Genomic DNA, 19,962 nt, shown 5'->3' with positions numbered 1-19,962 from the left:
GGGGGGGGAGGTCACCACAACATGAGGAACTGTATTAAAGGCTCGCGGCATTAGGAAGGTTGAGAACCCCTGTTTTAGATACTCATCTCACATCTCTCACCTTTGCCCCACTCCCGGCACCTAGCAGAGAGGGTGAGCTTTGAGCGACTAGGTGTTTGTTGAATCCACTCACCTCCCATTTCCCTGCACTGTGTCCCTGATGCTAAGACCATAGTAGGCGATTGCCAGTTCCCCAGCGTCCGTGAGCTCCTTTCCTCCTCAGAGATCGCTAGTGCTGTCAGCCACTCGAGAGGAGCTTGTATTCCAGGGAGAGGCCAGAGAGCCCGAGCCTCAGTGGGCAGCGACAATAATAGTGTGACTAACAGTCCTACTTCGGGTGACCTCACAGGCTTTCCAAGGCTGTAATCCAGTGTTTCCCAAGGTGGCAACACCGCCTCCTGCTGGGGGGCTCTGGAACAATGGAGAGGGAGGTACTACAAAAGCAGATACCTACGCTTTATCCTGGATGATGGGATAGAATACAAAAGTGTCTGTTTAATTGCCTTTTTTTTTTTTTCCTGAAAAGGGGGTGATCAGCCAAATAAGTTTGAGAACCTCTGCTGTCATCTTTGACAGAAACAGACAGCCCCATCTTTCTCCCAGGGAGCCACCGGTGGGAACCTTCTCTGTTATCAACTGAGTGTTTTAATCACTGTGCAACACTGGCTCCTTCTGAGCCTGCCACCTCCCTTTACTAGTTATGAGACCATGAACCAAGCCTCTCTGAGCCTCGATAACACACACACCCCTTACACAACAGGGCTATCAACACCCACATAGTGGGATAGACTGCTTGCCCTCCAGTCAACTCCTATGCATCACACCCTGGAACATGTCCCAGGGGACCTGTGCGCCCCCGGGGTTCCTGAAGGAGCTGAGCCAGGTCTTGCTTCTGCGGCACTCCGAGTCAGCAGCTGGGCACACTGAGACAGCTCTACCTGCCAGGATAGTGTGTGTCCGAAAAGACAAGGAACAAGATGAGGAAATGCATCCTGGTTCTTCCCAGACAGGGATCAGCCCTCCGCTACTGCGGCATCCCTCCGGGTCACGTGTCGGACTGTGCCGTGGCTGCTGATGGCTGTCTGCTTGGCTCTTCTCCACAGGCTAGAAGCTTCCCGAAGTGCAGCAGCTGGCCTTGCTCGCCAGGATGGTGTTGGACCCCTCATGGTGCCAAGATAGGATCTCGAGCCATTAACTCTATTGGGACTCATAGGACAGAGCAGAGCTGCCCCTCTGGGATGCCAAACCTGTGAAGCCCATATAGGGACAGAAGGCCGCCTCGCTCTCCCATAGAGCAGCTGGCGGGCTGGAACTGCTGGTCTTGCGATGAGCAGCTCAATGCATAGCCCACTGCAGCTCCAGAGACTGGGGAGCCCACCAAGCTCCATCGCGGTCCAATGCCTGGGTGAGGGCCCTGGGATGAGTGTAGTCTCCCCGGGGAGCCCCACTTGGGCCACCCTCTGACTTGATCCCCAGGCATGGCACAAAGGAGAGGGTTGGTAATGATTGAGCAAGTGAACGCGTGAGAGAAGGGACAGTGAACGAAGGGACAAGTGGACCTGGCTTTGCTTACACCGCACCACGCAAAAAAAAATCTCTGCCAACCAGGACATATCTTCTTCCAGCAAGGGCAGATGGCGGCCTGTACAACGAACAATTTAATCTTTAGAAAATGGCCCCATGCTGCCAGCCAATGCCGTTTTCCTCCAGGAGCACCTCGTCAATCACATGTGCTCTCAAACATGCGGTGGGATTGATGACTGGGCCCCGATTTACGGACACAGCACATGGAAGGATTGCCTTTCTCGTTCCTAACTTGGGGTCCTTCAGAGCTGCCTGGGGGGGGTCCTTCCTTCCTCCTTTCCAGCCCCTCCCCCATGCTCTAATAATAGTGTCTGATTAAAACCGCTCACCGGGGAAGGGGAGGAGGGGTGGCGCAGCGGAGGCAGACCAGGGGAAGAGGCAGGTGATCTTAATTGAAATCCAAGAGGGGAAAAGCCACTTGGGTGATAATGAAGGTTAACTTTGGGGTCCCTGTCTCTCCCTCCCACCATAAAGGTGGCGGACATTGAGGAAATGTAAACACTTTGGTGGCCCCTTATTTGGCTCCTTGGATCCCAGGTGGTATAGTGGTTACACGTCAGGCTGCTAACTGCAAGGTCAGCTGTTCAAAACCACGAGCTGCTCCAAGGGAGAAAGAAGAGACTTTCTATTCCTGTAAAGAGTTACAGTCTCAGAAACCCCCCAGGGCTCCACCCTGTCCTGTGAGGTCCCTGTGCATCAGCATCGACTGGATGGCAGTGAGTTTGGTGTGGGTTTAAAGGAAATCTTGGATTGGGGCAGAAAGGATCCTTGGTATCACAGTGGTTAAGCGTGCTTGGCTGGCAGCTGAGCGGTGGTTCAAACCCGCCAGTCACTCTGAAGGACAGAGATGAGGCCACTGCTTCTATAGAAGGCAGTCTTGGAAACCCTAGGGGGCAATTCTGCTCCCTCCGCTAGGATCACATTGAGTCAGAAGCAGCAGTAGGATTGGATTGCCTTTGAGCTGGGAGGCTGGATTTGCATGAAAATAGCCCCCCGGGTGGGGGTGGGGGACATGCAGTGGGCTCAGTGTGTCCCACTCCAGATACCGGCCCTGCAGAAGCTTGGCACTGTCCCTGGGTGTGCCAGCCTGGTCTCCAGGGAGCCGTGGCCTAGGATGCCTCCGTGGAGAAGATGGTTCTGAACTCAGATGTGAGTCAAGAACTTCTTTCAGACGCTGAGGGGCCCAGACTTCCTGTAGAAAGCTGTGTGCTCCTGAGGCACGTACACTCCCCTTGCTAGGTGCCTCTGGGCCGTTCCGACTCCCAGGATCCCGTGTGGCGAGGAGAAGGCTCCAAGGGGCTCTCTTGGTTTTAATCTCAACAGAAGTGGATCACCAGTTCTTCTCCCGCATTGACCTTGGGTGGGTTTGGACCACCCACCTTTCAGGTAAGAGCCGAGGGCTTTGTCCTTGTGGCACCAGGGAGCCTCAGACAGACACAGAGAGAGAAATGCCCATTTTTCTTGGGCTATCATCTTTGGTCTTGGCCATCAGCCAGGGCAACATGCATATCAGTTGCTGCTCAAAAATCCAGCCTTCCCTGAGGTTCTGGGGATACTCATCCCAGCTTAAGGACTCTTGACCTTGAAGTCCTTGGTTCCCCTGAGAGCCTGGGTCCCTGCCCCTCCTCGGCCAAGGACTTCTTTATCATCTGCTGAAGTCCATGGACTCCTACTCAAATTACTATTTCCAAAGGCCTAAAATAAAATGCAGAGGATTAAAAGGCATGCACCCCGAAACACCCCAGGTCATCCAATCGCCACTGTGACCTTGGAGGACAGGGAGGAAGTGCCCCTGTGGGTTTCTGAGACTCTAACTCAGTGGTTCTCAACCTTCCTCATGCCGTGACCCTTTAGTACAGTTCCTCATGTGGTGAAAATAATAACATTATTACATTGCTACTTCATCACTGTCATCTGGCTACTGTTATAAATCGTCCTGTAAATATCTGATGTGTAGGATGCATTTTCATTATTACAAATTGAACATAATGAAAACATAGTGGTGAATCACAAAAACAAGATATAATTGTAGTTTGTGAAATGTTTATTTCTAATGTCAAATAAATGACATTTTGTCTTGAAGCATGGTGTAGCATGGGTAATAGTCTTCATGCCGGGGACTCGTTAGTGGGCTTATCTGCATGTGGGCAGACCCCCCTAGAGATGGATAGAGGAGTGGTGTCAGTTCCTAAGACCATCAGAAATATGTGTTTTCCAATGGTCTTGGGCGACCCCTGTGAAAGGGTTGTTCGACCCCCAAAGGGGTCGTGACCCACAGGTTGAGAACCACTGCTCTAACTCTTTACAAATATAGAAAGCCTCATCTTCCCATGCACTGAAAGACAGTTATCAAATACTAAAGAAGCCCATTTGGGAGACAGTAACTTATGAACTTCAGACATTTAATACCATGGCCAGTGGGCAGGCTTAAGGACCCTGCAAGTCCTAAGTCCCGATGAGCAGACATTAGGTGGAGAGTTGGCGACCACCACTTCAATCCCGTGCTAACCTGTCTGTGAGGTTTGGGCTACAACGTGGGTGATGAAGGCGGGGACAGGGCCGATGCTGTCAAGACTTGGTGTCTGCGTCTGTGACTGAAGGAAACAGTGGGGTCCAAGTACCAAAGTTAAACCCAGCTCACTGCCATCGAGTCCAAGCCGACCCACAGCGACCACACAGGACAGGGAAGACCTGCCCCTGTGAGCTTCCAAGCCGGCGACTCTCTACTGGAGTCGACAGCCAGTGGAGTGGCTGGTGGAGTTGTCTTACGGAGTAGCTAGTGGGATCCAACCGCTGACCTGTGGTTAGCAGCCCAACGACAGTCCATCCTGCTAGCAGGGGTCCCCATAGCTCTGCTGGGGGTCCCCATGTTGAGTCTCCCTGCTCACTCTCCAGCCTGCCTCACCTCGCCTTAGGGTCTGTCTCACTATTACTTACTGGAGGGTCTCCAAGGGCTGGCTTCTCGAGCAGCCTTTCTTCCAAGGAGGCTCCGGGCAGGCTCACACCTCCAGCCTCTCGATTAGCAGCCAAGCGATCTAAAGGCAAGCATGTTCATCAGAACTGCATCTACTGTCACTGGGCTCACGCCAGTAGTAGGTTCCCACACTCACCGCCCTTCCATGCACAGAATGAGGGGCTTCAACACGCCTGGGGGAAATGGGATTAAAATAGGATGGAAGGAGGAGCAGTGGGGTTCAAACTCAGCCGCAAACTCACTGCCATCGAGTCATTCCGACTCAGAGTGACCCTATAGGACAGGGTCGAACGGCCCCTGTGGGTTCCCCAGACTGTCACTCTTTACAGGAGTAGACAGGCTTGCCTTTCTCCCATAGAGTGACTGGTGGTTTCAAACTGCTGATCTTTGGGTAAGCAGCTTGGCGCAATGTTTACCTTCTGTGAAGGAATACTCTTCATTTCTCAGCGGCTGCCTTAAGGAGCCCTGGGATGTAGTGGTCACAGGTTGGACTGCTAACCGCAAGGTCAGCACTTCAAAAGCCCCCACTGCTCTGCCGGAGGAAGATGAGGCTCTCCACTCCTGTAAAGAGTCACCCCGTCTCGGGAACTCACAGGGGCAGTTCTACCCTGTCTTACAGAGTCGATATGAGTCGGCGTGGAATCGAGGGCAGTGAGTTTGGGATTTTTTAGGTTGTGGTGCTGAAGGGGTTTCGGAGACATTTCCAAACCAGGACCGATTAGGAAGACAGATCTGGCAAGCTACAGCCAGAAAAGCCAGTCAATGGCCACCTCCACTATGGGTCAAAATGGTTATGCTGTCAGCTGCTAACAGAAAGGTTTGTGCTGCAAGTCCACCCCGGACTGGTTCTGAGGCAGAAAGGCCTGGTGATCTTCCCCCATAAACATGCGGCCTAGAGAACCCTAGGGGTCAGCTCCACTCTGTCACTTCTGGTCGTTCTGCACCCACATTAACTCGGCTGCCCCCAGCAGCAACCTTTACAAATAGAACAAAACTCTCACTGCCGAAGAGTCACCCCCAACTCCAGAGGGCCTGGTCCTCTCTTCAGTGACCCTGCTGGAAAACCCCATCTCTCCCACGAAGCCACAGGCGGTTTGGGACTGCCGAGCTTGCAGAGTGCAGCCCTCTGCACGACCACTGTGCCACCCAGGCTCCTCAGCCAACTCAGGGACCTTAACAGCCTCCACTGGGTGACAACAGTGATTACTGTGACCAGCGCACAAACTACCCACCCAACCTCGGGAACTTGAAGGTCATAAACAAGTGCTTCTGCAAGCCGGAAGCTCAGTTGCCCGTGTTGGTAACTGAGACATAACTAGACCATCAGGTCTGGGGCTGTGGAACACGGTGATGCACAGCCAGGCAGACAGGTCCTGTGTGTATACAAGCCGTGCAAAGGGATTCACGTAGAAATGCTGGGGGGGAGGAGGGGGGTGCAGTAAAACTGCATCCGTTATTTGTTCTTTTTCCCCTGAGCAGCGGGCATTGATTAAATGGCAGTAAAAATCAAGCCATCAATCCATCGGACATCTTCTAGTGCATTAGAATCACCTAGGGAGCTTCTGAAACCCTGGCACCAGCCCAGCTGGACGGGCTCTCTGGGGATGGGCAGGACAAGGTGTTACCTTCCCATGGGACCCCCATGAGGCCTGGACCCAGGAAGGGAGCCTGGTTGCCCACAGGTGATACTCATGACCCATGAACTTGGGCGGTGGCTTTCCATTTCTGAGCCCTGTTTCCCTTCTGCCTTAACTATTCAGTGGGATGTTATTGGCCGAGCACTTGAGTCAATTCCAATGCAGAGCGCTGAGAAGCAGATCACCATGCCTGTCTTCCCAGAAGCCCTGGGTAGTCTTGAACTGGCAACCCTCGGGCTGGTCATTGAGCGATGATCTGTTTGCCACCCGAGTACAACAAGCTTATTGCTAATTCTCACCACCACCACCCCAAAAATGGGCAAAATGTATTCTTACCACTTTTTTTTGCAACGGCAAAGCCCAAGGTTTAAGGGGTCCAGGGTCCCTCTGCCAGCACAGCTATTTGGGGGTGGTGCCGGTCACTGGATGATGAGGATGGTGATCACAGCAGCAATAAAGCAAAGACCCCGCTGGTGGGTGGACAACAACCCCAGAAGGCCAGAAGGGAGAAGGGAGCAAAGGTGGGCAGTCCCAACCCACCCAGAGCTCTGCATCTAGCAAGTAAGGCCTGGCCATCAGCTCCCCAAGGAAATGTTACTACCATGAAACATTATGATACCGCATGTCAAAGAAGACCTGTGCTCCAGGTTAAGGGGGCAGGAGGGCATGGGGGGAGGGCAATGATGACCACTATGTTCAAGCCTCCATGGCCATGGGGTTCTCAGAGGCCGAGTTGTCCAGAGCTACATATACTGTGGCTCTCCCAGCAGCCCCCTGGTCCCTGCCTATACCACACAGCCCTCAGCTTAGATGATTGGTTCTCAACCTGTGGGTCGTGACCCCTTTGGGGGTCAAACGACCCTTTCACAGGGGTCGCCTAAGACCATCGGGAAACACATATTTCTGATGGTCTTAGGAACTGAAACACCGCTCCTCTATCTGTCTCCAGGCAGGTCCGCCTACATGCAGATACGTCCACTTACAAGTACCCAGCGTGATGACATCATCGCAGCCACCCCATCACATACAAATACAGGTGTATGTGTTATATTAAGACTGTTACCATGCTACACCATGCATCAAGAAAAAATCTCATTTATTTGTAATTAGAAATATTTCACCATATATAATTACATAATATTTTTGTGAGGAATCACCATGCTTTAATTATGTTCAATTTGTAATAATGAAAATACATCCTGCCTATCAGATATTTACATGACGATTCATAACAGTAGCAAAATGACAGTGATGAAGTAGCAACGAGAATAATTTTATGGTTGGGGGGTCACCACCACATGAAGGACTGTATTGAAGGGTCGTGGTATTCGGAAGGTTGAGAACCGCTGGCTTAGATGGGCACTGTCCCCCGAGCCCACTGTGAGAGTCCAGTGAGGCTGGGTTTGAGATCTAGGCCCACTTTCATTTCTCTTTACATTTCAAATAAAACTCCCAAAACCGAATTCACTGCACTGGGTGCAGACTGACTCATCGTGGCCCTAGGAGCCACCAGGGCTGCAAACGGGCACCCAATAAAGGGACAGCCTTTCCTCTGAGTTGACGTGGACTTGAAGGCCGTGGGTTTGGGTCTGGGCTCCGTTCATTAAGAGGAAGGCCCATGCTTCTTCTTAAAGGGTGGGAAGCTTTGCCTGAATTAGCTAATCCCACCCACTGATTGCCTTTCCCAGCTTCAACAACGCAGCCACTCGCAGCACTGCCCTGGGCTAAGCAGGTCATTGCCAAGGTTAAAACAACAACAACAAGATTCTGCCCGTTTATTTTCTGTGTTCGGAGGGCAGCCAAGCTCCCTAAACGCCAGCCGCTCGGTTTAGGCAGCTCAAAGTCCCCTCGCCCTGTCCTGGCAGTGAATCACCTTTGGCTGTAAGTTACTTGCTGTAAATAATACCAGGCTTTACACCCCACTTAGAGGAGATGGGCTCCATTGTGAATCACTTTGCTGGTGGTTTGGACTTTAAACTGTCCCTGTTGTTTATGGTGGTGTTTGCCAGCATCGAGACCTCTTTCCAACAATTTAAGTGCCCTGTGGAACATACGAATATGCCGCAATAAAAATGGGTACAGGGAAATTGCTGGCTCGCTCGCTGGCGCTCTCTCTCTCTCTCTCGCTCTCTCTCCCTGCAGCCAAAGCAACATACGTGAGAATTGTCAAATGTTACATCTGTAATTGCCGAATATGGAATTATAATTAACAGCGACGCCGCCGGGGACCGGCTCCCTTTGCATTGTCAGGATGGTGCCCTGATCTTTGCCACCCGTTTAATTTATCTTTCGGGAGGATGACAGCGGCTGGACAGTTTCTCGGTCCTTATCGTTTTCCATCACATAGCTTTCCAGAGTGATGTGCCCTTCGAAGGTCCGAGTCAGTGTCGGGGGCAGCGCTAACTACTGGCTGGGAAACGCGCATCGCGACGCCACAGACCAGCGTCCGGAATGGCTCCACCTTGAACTAAGGCCTTCACCTGGCTCTGGTCTCTCACCCAGTCCCAGCCTCCGTTTGCTTCTCAGCACACAAAGGCAGTCGGCTCTCCGCTCAGGTATGACTGGGAAGTCAGCCAGAGCTAGCTTATCAGGAGCACTTAATAAAATAGTAGCTGTGGAGGCTGCTTCCCCTTTGTGCCTCTTCATATCCATATCAAATGTTTTGAAATGCTAGTTTACCCTCCCTTCCTGCCTTCTTTCTTCTGAATTCAAGGGGGAAACTTTCCTCAGCTTCACATCTGCATTGACAACTGATTTCTTTTCAACGTTTGTTGAATGCCTGAACTAAAAAAAAGCCTCTCTCTTCTTCTTTTTTACCGAAAGGAAGAATAACCCATTGTCCCAGATTTGATGATGAATGATTGTTAACGCATCAGCCGGGCGACATCCCCCGCTCGACCTCCGTCCTGCCTTTCCCGCGGGCACGGGTAGAGGGCGCCATGCAGCCCTGCGGTGAAATCCAACCAGGAAAGGCGCGAAGGGCCTTCCAAAGAATTAAGAATTTTATGATTGGATCTCCCATTGGACCCATTTTAAAGTTCTTTCCGTCTCTCATATTTTCTGCCTTCTCTTTGGTGGAGGTTTTGCCGACTCTGTCCAGTCACTACTCTTGTGTCCTGTGTGTTTGTGTGCTCCCTGTGTATATGTTGTGGGATGTTCCAGAGGGGGTCCAGGCAGAGACAAGGGGCATGGTTGGGGGGGCAGGGAGGGGGAGGCCATGGTTGGGGGAGGGGGCATGGGGCAAGTGGGAAGCTCACAACAAAGAGTACGAGAAGAAAATGTTCTGAAATGGAGTGTGTGGTGATGCTTGCTCAAATCTGTGTGTGTGTGTGTGTGTGTGTGTGTGTGTGTGTGCTAAACAGTTTTATTTATTTGTAATTTTAATAAACCATCTTACTGGGGACTCTTACAGCTCTTATCACAACCTATACATCAAACGTTTCAAGCAGATTTGTACATATGTTGCCATCATCATGTCCAAAACATTTTCTTTCTACTTGAGCCCTTGGTAACAGCTCCTCCTTTTTCACCTGCCTCCCCACCCTCACATCCTTGTGAATCCTTGATAATTTGTAAATTATTTTTATTTTCATATTTTACACCATCCACTGTTCTCCTTAAACAGCCCTTTAGAGATGCAATTTACAATCATTTTTCTTGGTCTTTTTTTTTAAATCATTTTATTAAGGGCTCTTACAGCTCTTATCACAATCTATATATACATCCTTGGGTCAAGCACATTTATACATATGTGGCCACCCTCATTTTCTTTCTACTTGAGCCTTTGGTATCAGCTCATTTTCCGCCTCCCCCACTCTCCCTGAGCACAAACCTTCTCAACATGACCGAGTGATTAGATTGTGACGTATATGCCAGTAAAACTGTTTTTAAGAATTGAGATTTTGAGGGTGGGGATTGAGGAGGAAATGAGCTGATAGCAAGGGCTCGAATAGAAAGTCAATGTTTAGAAAAGGATGATGGCAACATAGGTACCAATGTGCTTGATACAATTGATGTGTGGAATGTTATAAGAGTTGTAAGAGCCCCCTATAAAATGATGTTTTTAAAAAGAAGAAGAACTGAGATTTTAGTGAGCATTTAGGGTATTCAGGCATCAGTTCTGGAAGGTATTATTATCCTGATTGTTGCAAATATGGGAACATAGAATCAAGAGTTAAAGTCTCAGAAACCCACCGGGGCAGTTCTCTGTCCTGTAAGGTCACTATGATCAGAATGACCTTGATGGCAGGGAGTCTGTGAGTGCTGGAAGTGGCAGGACATTTTCCTCAAATTTACACAGAGTACACAGCAGCGTCAATCGATTCAGAAAGGTGTTGCTGGGAAATGGAGAGGGCTTAGGATGAGAAGTTAGGGGTCTACACTGCATCTGCGAGAGCTTACCCAGTTCCTAAAGTGGGGCCCAAGCTTGACTCGCAGCTTCCTGGCAGTGAAAGCAAAAAAACGGACACAGGCTCCCCCCTAAGGCTGACCACCCTCATTAGGAAACCATGGACCCAGATGGAAGAACAAGAAAACCCTCTCCTGACTCCACGGGTCTGATGCTATTTTTAAATTTTTTTTTGGCAAAACGGAACCCTGGTGGTACAGCAGTTAAGCACTCAGCCACTAACTAGAAGGTCAATGGTTCAAACCCCTGCCCCAGAGACTCCATGGGAGAAAGATGGGGCAGTCTGCTTCCGTAAAGGTTGACAGCCTGATCAATAAATTAATAATAATAATAAAAGATCAACAGCCTTGGAAACCCTACGGGGGCCATTCTGTCCCCTTGGTTCACTCTGAGTCAGACTTGATTTTTGACCCACCTCAGGTTTGGTTTGGGGTTTGTTGTTTGTTTGTTTGTTTGTTTATTTGTGTGTTTGGGTTTGGTTTCATAAACAAAAGAGGAGATTCCCCTGGTATAACCAAATAGTTAAACATAAACCATTCCTTCCTGTAAAAAAAAAAAAAACACCATTCATTTCTGCAAAAATATGTTTCACTTAACACTGGGCTCCATCTCTTTTGATAATTATTCAATCTGAGCGTTGTCAAAGCAGCCCACCGAGAAGAGACTCCTGCTGAAAAGCTAGTTGGGTGGGGTGGGGGCTGTCGAGCAGACCCTCCCTCTTCCTGCCTTATCATTCTTATTTAGATTGACGTATCTTTGGTTATAATTAGGGATAACCGCACAGCAGTTAACACTCCATAATCCCATCATTAGTTGTCAAGAGATTTTTTTTTCTATAGAGCAAACCCTCATCCCATCTCCTTTATTTCTGTTTCGTTACTACCTGGGTAGCCTGAAGTTGAAGACAATGCTTTATGTGAAAGACTTTCGGCTGCGATTACCGTCTTCTAAGCTGACACTCTCCGGAGGGCCCACAGCTCCCGGGCTGACATTTTTGTTGTTCTTCTCCAAGATGTCACCCTGGTTCTGCTGGTTTCATTCCACAGCCAGGGTGCGCCCCGTGGTGAAGCAATTTTAAACTGCTCGCGGGGTTGTCCAGAGGGGAGACAAAAGAGGAGCTCCTGTTTTAAAGGACTCCCGACCCACCCGCTTCTGGGAGACACTTGAGGTCGGTTACAGAAGGTGGCAGTCCACCCAAGAGAAGTGTCCTTGTTCCTCACCGAGAAGGAAGCACCTGAGGCATCCATGTTTCCTGGCCTTTCGGCCCAACGCCTGTCTTGTGTGTGTCAAGAATTTGAGACACACCGTCGTTGGCTTAGGACACGCAGTGCTTCAAAGGGGAAGTTCAAACGCTGAGACTTCCCGATGTGCAATTAGGACCTTCATGTCACCTGCATTTAGACTTCCGAAGGAGACAGACTATTAAGATTGGAAATATTATCGCCTTCTTCTTCTTCAAGGGTCTGTCTAGCACCCACTCGACAAAGAATTCTCATTCATTCCTTATTCAAGGTCCAACTTGAACACGGAATGAGGAAGACCAAAGGAGAATCAGTGCATTTGAACTGCGGTGCTGGTGAAAAATATTGAGAGTACCACGCGGCCAAAGGACCAACTGATCTGTCTTGGAAGAGGTACGGCCAAGTGCTTCTTAGAGGCAAGGATGATGAGACATGGTCGTCCATATTGTTGTCAGGAGAGGCCAGTCCCTGGGGAAGGGCCTCCTGTTTGGGAAAGTGGAGAGGCAGCACAAAAGAGGAAGCCCTCACTCAAGGAGATGGATCGACACCGTGGCTGCAACACCGTGGCTGCAACAACGGGCTCAGGCGTGGGCACAATTGTGAGGATAGGCAAGACCCCGCGGTGTTTCGTTCTGTTATGCACTGGGTAGCTATGGGTCAGAACCAACTGACGGCACCTGACAACAACAACACCCATTCATTCTCATCGGCCCAGGCTCCAACCTCAGAAACTCTTCCTTTAGTGGCTATGAGGCAAGGCTCTGAAATCAAGCAAATACATCTTTCGGTTGAAGCACTGCCACTTGCTGGGTGTGTGACCTTGGATAAGTCACTTGATGCTCAACATTCCCACTGTTTCCTCTGTCACACTGGGCACAGCGCTGCCAGCCGATGCTCACGGCTGGCACATTTGCCGACTCACCAAAAGCATTGAGGTGCGGGTCCGCCAGGTATGGGAGGCAGAGGCACGAAACTAAAAATTATGCATATCGTGTTTGTCAAGTGCATTCAGTTCTGGAGGAACAGCTTAAAGAGTGCCAAGAGTGAGAAACCACAGCCCATAGACAGAGAGATGTTCCGACATGGGGCAGATTGGGGACGATGCTTCCTGTGTGACCCTCTCCTGACCCGACACACACTAGGGGTGGCCTTGTCATTTTGTGACAGCCACAACACCCCTCCCCCCGTGCCCCAGGGAACAGCAGTGCAGAGAGCAGGTGGGATGTGGCCAGGGCCAGGGCAAGAAGCAACCCCCATGATTTGCTGGCAGGATGAGAAATTCCAGCCTGGCCAAATGAAAGTGGACATAATTCTATGCATCTGTTGGTGGCTCTGTAATTAATACAAAAATAATTACATCTCTCCGCCTGGCTCTCCCTCACAAACTCTACTTAATGAACACAGCCGATGACTTCTTAGATATGTAATTAAAATTTTTATTTATTTCTGTTTTATTTTTATAGTCGTGGCTCGACGTATTAGAAAAAAATAAAATAAAATCCCTTATAGCCATCATGCCTGGTCTCAGCTACTATCTCAGAGGCCACCACCCGGGTTTGCTGGCTTCTTTTTATTTTATTTTATTTTCTTTTCTTCTTACTCCGCTGTCTGCCATGTGTTTGTTCCAGACTGCGAGCCGGGAGAACCGCCGTGCTCCCGTGGCCTCTCTCCCTTTTCTGGCTTTCATTTTCTACCCGGTGTCTCTCTCCTGTAAACCTAGCAGAAGGAAAAGGGGACCGCTGTTTCTTCTTCTATGAAGACAAAAAGGACAGAAGGAAAGCACCCATTGGCTCAGAGTGGCCCAAGGGTCAGGTGCCCTCGTTACCCTTCTTGTCTAGAAAAAGGACCCTGGGCCTTCTGAGCCTCGGCTCGGTCCGTCCAGCTGGTGGACTGCGAGGAGACCTCTCGGGTGGAAATTGCATCCTAGCCGTGTGAAGCTGGATTTCCTAGAGAGACAACACCAGGGACACGCATATACCTATCAGAAAGAACTTCCTATCAAGAAAGACATACCAAGGAAGTAGCCCACACCCCCGAAGGACATTAAGCTGTGACCTGATTGTTAGGTTGGACTCTACCTATATCTTTTTAAAGATGGGACAAATTGACAGAAAAACCTAACCATCACGCTACTCGCCACCCTCGGGTCCATGCCGACTCACGGCGATCCTAGAGGATGGGGTTGAGCAGCCCCTGTGGGTCTCTGGGACTCTGCCTCTTCATGGGAGTAGAAAGTCGCATCTTTCTCTCTTGTCGCAGCTGGTGGCTTTGAACTGCTGACTGACCCTGTAGTTAGCAGGCTGATGGGTAACTGCTACACCACGCCACCAGGGCTCCTACCATCACGATCGCCATGTTTTAATAAAAAATAAAACCCCAGGCCTGGAATTTACAAATACTCAGACATGCTGGGGAGAAGGTCCCTAACTCAAGCACGTTAAACGAAGGCAACAGAGCACCAGGGAAAACAGCGGTTTGAGAGACTACCCACAGCTGGCGGCAAACACCTTTTCTTTCACCGAGCAGCAAGGTCACTGGAGGGCCAATGGCTTTGCCTCTCTGGACCTCGGTTCTAGGCCAGGGAAATGCTGAGCCAGGGCGCTGCCACCGCGTAGCCTTGTGAAGGTGCCCTGCGGCGGGACATGGACATGCGTGGGTGGTGCGGCGTAAACACTCAGAAGAGGTCAAGTTGCGAAGCCATCCTTTCATGTGGAAGACAAAACAAGCCCCCAAATCTGACCAAGACATCACAAAAAGTCCATAGCGACTTTGGGGGCTGGGGGGAAAAGGGGGGCATCTTAGACACGTGACCACTTCATTTGGGGGGGGGGGCGATTGTCCTCCAGATGTCTCCCAATGGGCACAGCCCAGACATCTCTGTGAGTGCCTTGTGGGGAAGGGCAAGGTTGTGTGAGGTTAATCCAAAAGGCGTGGTGTCTGGTTTAGAAGTCCCTGTGCAGGAGCCCTGGTGGCGCTGTGGGTTAAGCATTAAACTGCTACCTGCAAGGTCAGGGATTCAAACCCTCCGCTCCTGTGGAAGGAGATGAAGCTGTCCGCATAAGTCCGACAGAGTCCACCCCCTCTGCCCTCCAGGGTAGCTGGGAGCAGCACTCGGCTCAAGGGCAGTGGGTTTCGTTTTCTTGGGCAGCTCCCACAAATGGCTCTGACCTTAAAGGACCAGAGGTTCATACCCACCCAAAGGCCTGCCGATCTGCTTCCAAAGGATCAGGAAAGCACAAAACCAGAATCACTGCCGTGGCGTCAGTTCTGACCCACAGTGAACCTACTGGACAAGACAGAACTGCCCGTGCGCCTCCCAGGCTGCAAATCTTTGCAAGATCAGAAAGCCGCCTCGTTCTCCCAAGGAGCGAATGGTGGCTTCACACTGCTGACCTATCTCACGGATAGCTAAAAGGTCGAAGTGGTTTGGGAATTTGGTCATAGGTAGAGAATTTCATTCTTTCTTTTAATTTTAAAACATTTCTTCTTTTTCTCATGGTTAAATCACCTTTAGAATGACTGGCATAATCACAATCAGTTCTGGTGCTCCCTCCCCCTCCTGCATTTATTGTTTACTCCTTAAATCCCCTCACCCTCCCTAGCTTCCACCTCCCACCCCTCCGTCCCCTATAAAGGTAGGGAATTTTGTCAGCAGTTCAAAACCACCAGCAGTTCCAAGGGAGAAAGACCGGGTTTTCTATTCCTGTAAGTAGTTACGGTCTCAGACACCCACAGGGGGCGCTATGAGTCAGCATGGACTCGATGGCATTAAGTAAGTAAAGTGATAGTAGAATGAGCCCTGGTAGTGCCTCGGGTAAGGTTAAGTGGTTCAAACCCACCAACCGCTCCGCTGGAGAAAGATGTAGAGTTTCAGAAACACTATCAAGGGTTGCTGTGAGTTGAGATCTATTTGGCGGCAGTGGGTTTAATAGTAAAATAACCTCTGTGTGTGTAGAGGACACATCCGTGTTTGTCGAAAGTGAAGAGGACTTGAAGCACTTGGTGATAAAGCTCAAACACTACAACCTTTGCTATGGTTTACAACTCAGTGTTATAAAAACCAAAATCCTTAAAATGGTGCCAATGGGCAGCATCATGATAAATGGGGGGGCGGAATGATCCAATATGTCAAGAATTTCATTTTACTTGGATCCACAATCAAAGCCTGTGTAAGGCGCAGTCAAGAAATCAAATGATGTACTGCATTGGGCAAACCACTGCAAAGTGTTAAAGAGCAGAGATGTCACTTTGTGGACCACGGCGCATCTGACTGGAGCCATGATATTTTCAATCATCTTACAAGTAGGTGACTGGTGGCCAAAGAATAAGAAAGGCCAGAGAACACCTGATGCATTTCAACCATGATGCTGTCAAGGAACGTTGAAAGTACTGCCAGAACAAACAAATTTGTCTTGGAAGATGTGGTAGTCCGGGGTGTCTAGACAAACAAATCCAGAGACACACGTATGTGTATGAGAAAGAGCTTCAGATAAAGAGCAATTGTATATTAAGAAAGCATCCCAGTCCAGATCAAATCTGAAATTAGCCCATATGCCTGATACCAGTCTATAATTTCTTCTACAGACTCACACAACACATGCAATGATGCCAAATGCAGGATGATCACAGGCCAGTGGATGGAAAGTCTTGTGGATGCAGTGAGAGTGGAAGCATCTCAGTGCTAGTGTGGGTCTCTATGTGGCTCCTCCAGCTCCAGGGCTCTGACTCCATCAACGTAGCTCCACATAGCTTCTCAGCAGGAAGACAAAACAGAGAGAGCATGTATCTGGCCTCCAGTGAGCTATTTATCTCCTTCGCACCTCCAAACGAGGTCATCAAGCTGTGATCTGATTGGCACTCTTAATAGTCTCAAGTTGACACCAGATTATTTAACTGCCCCAGAAGAAATACAGCCAGAACGCTCCTAAGAATTATGGCCATCTCAGAATCATGGTGCGAGCTCAGAAGGAAGTGAGGAGAGCTATAGAGAAAGTCAATCTCTATTGTCTTAGAGAATAAATATGGCGCTAGTAACAGAACGATGCTAAACAGGTGGACATTAACTGTGTCTCTAGTGAGGCTTTAAAAGAAAATGACAACCATGGAATTGGATAATGGGAAAGGGTGATGATTTTAATGTACTGGCAAATAACTTGTCTGAATTGTGTGCAAATGTCTAAGCAAGATCTTGAATGGGGCTGTGTGGTTTCTCTTTGATCGTAAAATTTGAGAGGAGAAATGGACTTTTAAATGAACTGTCCAAAATGAAAACACTTAAAAATTTGGGAAATGCTATTGTGCAATCAAAGGATGTGTGTTCTACCTACAATCTTCACCGATAGCGTGGCTGTACTATCTTTTATTAAAAAGAGTAGGCCCGTGGATGATGGACCTAACCAACGTCCAGTGCAGGAAACTCATCCAGCTTCGACTTAAGAGGACGATTGAAAACAAAAGGAAACCACCGTGTCTGCCTCTCGGGATTCTCCAGGCAGGAAACAGGCCAGAGGAGCTATGTCTGTGTTCCTCCAACCAAAGGAAAGGACCATTCCTAGAGCAGCTCACACATCACCAGGCTTGTTGGAAGGAGCCTGGGAAGCAGGCCTTCTGGGTTTCAAAGGGTGGGGCCACATCCTCCTACGTGTCAAAGAGCAGATCTTCACCAGCCCAGATCTGGTGTTTGAGGCTGTCTTTAAGGTGTGCCAGGGCGACTAGGCCGCTGCTCAAAGCTGAGGGGTGGGGCCTCCAGGTCCAAGGGACTTCTAGAAGCACAGGACATACCAAGACATGGAGTTAACATTGCCCCTCAGAGAGACTAGGAGAATGGAGGCCCCAAACCCAGGAGAGCCTCGGGCCATGCCAGAGGGCCTGGAAGGGGGAACTGAAGCTTAGTGCCAAGAGGCCTCCACACAGAACCCAGAGCACATTGTTAGGACCCAGAGTTTGGAGGGCAGGGCCTTGCTCAGAGCATTGTTTCCACTAGGCCTTGAGAGCTAATGTAGGTGTTTGTTCCTCGGGGCTTTGAACTTGCCTGGTGCCTGTTATCCCTTCTTTCCCTCCAGGTTTACCCATTTGTAATGGAAATGTCTACCTTTTGCCTATAGTTTGGTAACAGGTAACTTGTATTCTAGACTGCAGGACTTCACGACGAAGAAAAAGTTGGCCCTAGCATGGTACATGCCTCAAGTCTCACTCATATTTGATTTAGATAATCCAGATGATTCGATTTTGGACTTGGGGTGATACTCAACTTCTGGGATGATGTGATTGTGTGAATGGGTTTTTCTTGTGGCAAAGACCTGAACTTTGGGGGGGGGGGGGCAAATGGTGGGATACTATGGATTCAATTGTGTCCCCTGCAATACGGAGTTGGGATTGAACTCCACAAGTTGTTGCGCCTAGCCTCTATGCCTGTTATGTTAATTAGACAAGGTTTACGTAGGGTGTGTCTTACATCAATATCTTCTGAGATCTAAAAAAGTTTAAACCACTGCAGTTTAGCACTGATGAAACACACAACTTTCTTCTGCTTCTTGAATGTTTCCTCCCTCCCCACCCCCACCCCCACCCACTATTATGACCCAAGTTCTACCTTACAAATCTGGCTAGAAGGGAGCAGGTACCCTGGTACAGATACAAGCTTTCAACACATGGAAGCCAGGACACATAAACCCCTCAGAAACAGCAATGGGAATTGTGATCCCATGAGGGTAGGGGGCCGGTGTGGGGGGAGGGGGAGAAAGGGGGAACCAATAGCAATGATGGATGTATAACCCACCCCACTCCACCCCCTGAGGGAAACGAACAACAGAAACATGGATGAAGGGTACAGTAGATGGTGTAAAATATGAAAAAATAATAATATATAATTTATCAAGGGTTCATGAGGGTGGGGGGAGGAGGTAAAAGGCGGGAGCTGATAGTAAGGGCTCAAGTAGAAAGATAATGTTTTGAAAATGATGATAGCAACAAGTTTGCTTGATATAATTGATTTATGGATTGTTATATCTGTAAGAGCCCCCAATAAAATGATTTTTTTAAAAAAACTAAAACACACACACATGCAAAGAACTAAACCCGCCATGACAAGGAGCAACACAGTGGCGTCCAAGCATGGGAACTTCTGGGAGGATGTGCAGGGCGGGGCAGTGTCTGTGCTGTGCACAGGGTCGCTGTGGGTAGAAACCGACTTGGTGGCACCTAACAGCAACAAACAAGCAAGCAGAGGAGCAGAGGTGGGATAAGAGAGCCGTCAAGCCACACAAAACCTGCCCACGAGCTGAAGTTCAAAGAGACAAGGACTTCCCCAGAGAGGAAGTCTTCCCCTGAGCCAGAACCTTGAATTCACACTTCAAACTTCCCAAACTGTGAAAAAGGAAACTTCTGTTTGTTTAAACCATCCACTTGTGGTACTTCTGTCATAACAGCACTAGACAATAAAAGGATTGTAATGTGATGTAAATTGTTTGTCTCTTTCCACTCCCTTCCGACGTCAGCTTTTGCTCTAAAGAAATCCAGCCAGAAATATCCAAGTTTGGCTCAAAGCAGGGACAGGGTTCATGAAGGCAGAGTGTGAACTGAAACCGTTCATATCTTTTGACACAGGAATTTCACACTAGGGGAGTTAAGCCTGAAAATAGATAGACCTCAAGACATTAAGCTTGTAACACGAAGATCTTCATCCCAAGACTGGAAACAAATGGAATTCCAACATGAAGAGAATGGTTTAATAAGCTATGAGCATTGATGTGGTAGCACCTATGCAGCGACTGACAGTGATGCTTTCCCGTTTAAAGTGAAAGACTAGAGGCAGGAGCCGGTTGCCGAGAGCAGCGACGGTTATGTGAGCCTAAAACAAGTGCATGGTGAGAGAAAAGCCTGCAAGGAGGTGCAGCAGGGAAGGAACCAGAGCTGCCTCTGGATAGCGGGGTCCTGGGTGACACTGTTTTCTTTTACAAAACAAATTCTATGGCGGAAATGTACCTATTATTTGAGTTTTATTGTTGTTTGCAAGTTGGTTCTAAAGTCCCATCATCAAACTTTGGTGGAGGTGGTGGTAGATGGTGGTGGTGGAGGTGG

At 49.3% G+C, this 19,962-nt stretch overlaps 1 protein-coding gene across 2 annotated transcripts in view; it reads left to right on the top strand.

Moving 5' to 3' along the window:
* The window catches only part of TSHZ2 (teashirt zinc finger homeobox 2), a 487,911-nt gene that overhangs the window by 466,744 nt on the left and 1,205 nt on the right, over positions 1–19,962 (top strand). The window lies entirely within an intron of this gene.

This window comes from Echinops telfairi, unplaced genomic scaffold, assembly GCF_000313985.2.
Source record: "Echinops telfairi isolate 266 unplaced genomic scaffold, ASM31398v2 ScPeMD7_5592;HRSCAF=6446, whole genome shotgun sequence".
Classification (NCBI taxonomy): domain Eukaryota; kingdom Metazoa; phylum Chordata; class Mammalia; order Afrosoricida; family Tenrecidae; genus Echinops; species Echinops telfairi.
The sequence above is the reverse complement of the archived record's forward strand: the minus strand, read 5'-3'. Positions and strand labels throughout refer to the sequence as shown.